At 46.3% G+C, this 2727-nt stretch overlaps 1 pseudogene; it reads left to right on the top strand.

The window, feature by feature from the left end:
* The first annotated feature begins 550 nt into the window (after positions 1–550).
* Positions 551–2511, top strand: LOC113180393 (large ribosomal subunit protein eL24 pseudogene; annotated as a pseudogene).
* The last annotated feature ends 216 nt before the right edge of the window (positions 2512–2727 follow it).

The following is a 2727-nucleotide window of genomic DNA, read 5'->3' as shown; positions in this document are numbered from 1 at the left end:
ATCTAAATAAGATGCAGCCATTGCAATCAGTAGATATACTTCTAAAATCTTTTCATTCTTTCTTCTCTTCATCTGTTTCCTCTCCCTCTCATTTATCTGTTGAGGCACTGGGTGATTATAGAGTCACTTTGCACACACCCCAGTCCTCTGCACTTCCTATGGATGAGTAGTTGCATCAGTAGTCTTATTTATATTTGGGTTCAATATTTCTGACAAAAAAATAAATCCAAAGTGGTCCTCTGTGTGCCTTCCTACAAGACATGCAGCAACCCATCGACCTTCTGTGCTGTCACCTGCCAGTGATGCTCCAATTCCTTGGGAGCACTTCCGTCTCTCTCCCTGATGAGGTCATTGGGTGGCCAAACCCTCCCTGTTCACCTGGGACTTTCCCAGCTTAAACATATCAAGTTTTACATCCCGGGAGACCACTCCATCCCAGGCAAACCGGGACAGTTGGTCTCCACTGGGGGAAGCCAGGTTTTCAGGAAGTAATTCTTCCACATCCCCTCTCTCCTTGTATCATACTGCACAGAGAAGCAGGAGTCACCGTATGGACAACAGGTCCGAGAATTCAGCATCAGGCTGTGGTCCCAAGCAGACAGTCCTGGGTGCAGCGGCAGCTTGGTGGCTGCCTGACTGGCATCCCTTCTACCAGCACTATGCTGATTTCCTTAGGCAGCGCCCCCTACCCACAGCCCATGTGGGACAACAGCCCCAGATCCAGGGATGGGAGCCCAAGCTAGTTGGTACCTGCCATCCCCCAAGCCATAGCCTGGCCCAGTGGATTACAAAGGTGGTTTGCTAGGGACATTTTAGAAAATATTTCCTCATTTTTCCTCCTCCTCCTCCTTCTTCTTCCCTTCTTTTTCATCTCCACCTTCTCCTATAGCATAAATTTTCACTATTTTAAGCCTAGACGTCAATGAGTTTTAGTAAATTTACTGACTTGTGCCACCACAACACAATCTTGGAACATTTTCATCATCTCAGTAGGGTCCCTCCTGCCTGTGTACAGCAACTCCCCAGCCCCAGGCAACAACCAACCTACTCTTTCTCTATGGATTTGCCCTTTCTCAACATTTCATGCAGGTGGAATATGCAATATATGGTCTTTTATGACTCACTTCTTTTCTCTGGCCCATCTTCATCCATGTTGTCACTGCTATTAGTTCTTTATTCCTTTTTATTGTTCGGTAATGTTACATTGTATAGATGGATCATGTTGTATGTATCCATTCATCCGTTGAAGGACTTTTTTTTTTTTTTTTTTTTTTTTTTTTGGTACTAGGGATTGAACTCAGGGGTAGTTTACAACTGAGCTGCATCCCCAGCACTTTTTATTTTTTATTTTGAGTTGAGTTTTTAAGTTGCTAGGGCTGGCCTCAAACTTGAGATACTCCTGCCTATGCCTCCGGAGTAGCCAGGATTACAGGTGTGTGCCACTGTAATTAAAGGGACTGCACCCTTTTACATTGTTATCAGCCATGCAGACAAGGATTTCTGTTTCTCCCCATCCCCTCCATTTGTTATTCCACCTTTTTTAATGAGAGCCATACTCATGGATAGGGAGTTGTATCTCATCTCACTTTTTAATTTGCATTTCTGTAACTAGCTCTGTACACGACTGCACCCAGGGTAGAGGGGGACTCCCCCCTCCAGGAAGAGGTCCCCTCTAATCTGGGTGTGTGTGGGGGGAGCTCCCCACCATACCCAAAGTAGAGGGGGTCTCTCCCCCTCCAGGGGGAAGATCCCTCTAACCTGGGGGGGGGAGCTCTGGACACCACCACACCCAGGGTAGAGGGGACTCCCCCTTCCAGGAAAGAGGTTCCCTCTAACCTGGGTGTTCGGGGGGGAGCTCCCCACCACACCCAGGGTAGAGGGGACTCCTGCCTCCAGGGGGAAGGTCCCTCTAACCTGGTGTCATGGGGGAACTCTGGACACCACTGCACCCAGGGTGGAGGGGACTCCCCCCTCCAAGGGGGAGTCATCTCCTCTAACCTGGGTGTGTGGGGGGAAGCTCCCCCCACCACCACACCCAGGTTAGAGGGGACGACTCCCCCCCTCCAGGGTACAAGATATACCCCGGACATGGGAGGCGCTATGCCAACCCGACGGAAAGGTTTTCCAATTTCTTAATGCAAAATGAGAGTTGGCTTTCCTATCCAACAGGAATCCTCGGCAGATAAACTGGACTGTCCTCTACAGAAGAAAGCACAAAAAGGGCCAGTAGGAAGAAATTCAAAAGAAGAGAACCCAACGTGCAGTCAAATTTCAAAAGGCCATCACTGGTGCATCCCTTGCGGATATCATGGCCAAGAGGAATCAGAAACCAGAAGTTAGAAAGGCTCAAAGAGAGCAAGCTATTAGAGCTGCCAGGGAAGCAAAAAAAGCTAAGCAGGAATCTAGAAAGACGGCAATGGCTGCTGCTAAGGCTCCCACAAAGGCAGCAACCAAGAAAAGATTGTGAAACCGATGAAGGTTTCTGCTCCCCAAGTTGGTGGAAAACGCTAAATTGGCAGATGAGATTTTAAAATAAAGATGTATCTATAACTTTAAATAAATAAATATTTTAAAAAAATAAAAAATAAATGCTATCATAATTAACATATTTGCATTAAAGGCCACACTGTATATATTAAGTTATTTCATGATGCTGTACTATTAATACACTATTAATAACTAAACACCATAAGTACATAACATGGATTTTGTTATATACAGTACAAA

Source organism: Urocitellus parryii, chromosome 9 (genome assembly GCF_045843805.1).
Source record: "Urocitellus parryii isolate mUroPar1 chromosome 9, mUroPar1.hap1, whole genome shotgun sequence".
Classification (NCBI taxonomy): Eukaryota; Metazoa; Chordata; class Mammalia; order Rodentia; family Sciuridae; genus Urocitellus; species Urocitellus parryii.
Note: the sequence above shows the minus strand (reverse complement) of the source record. Positions and strands in the feature narration are given on the sequence as shown.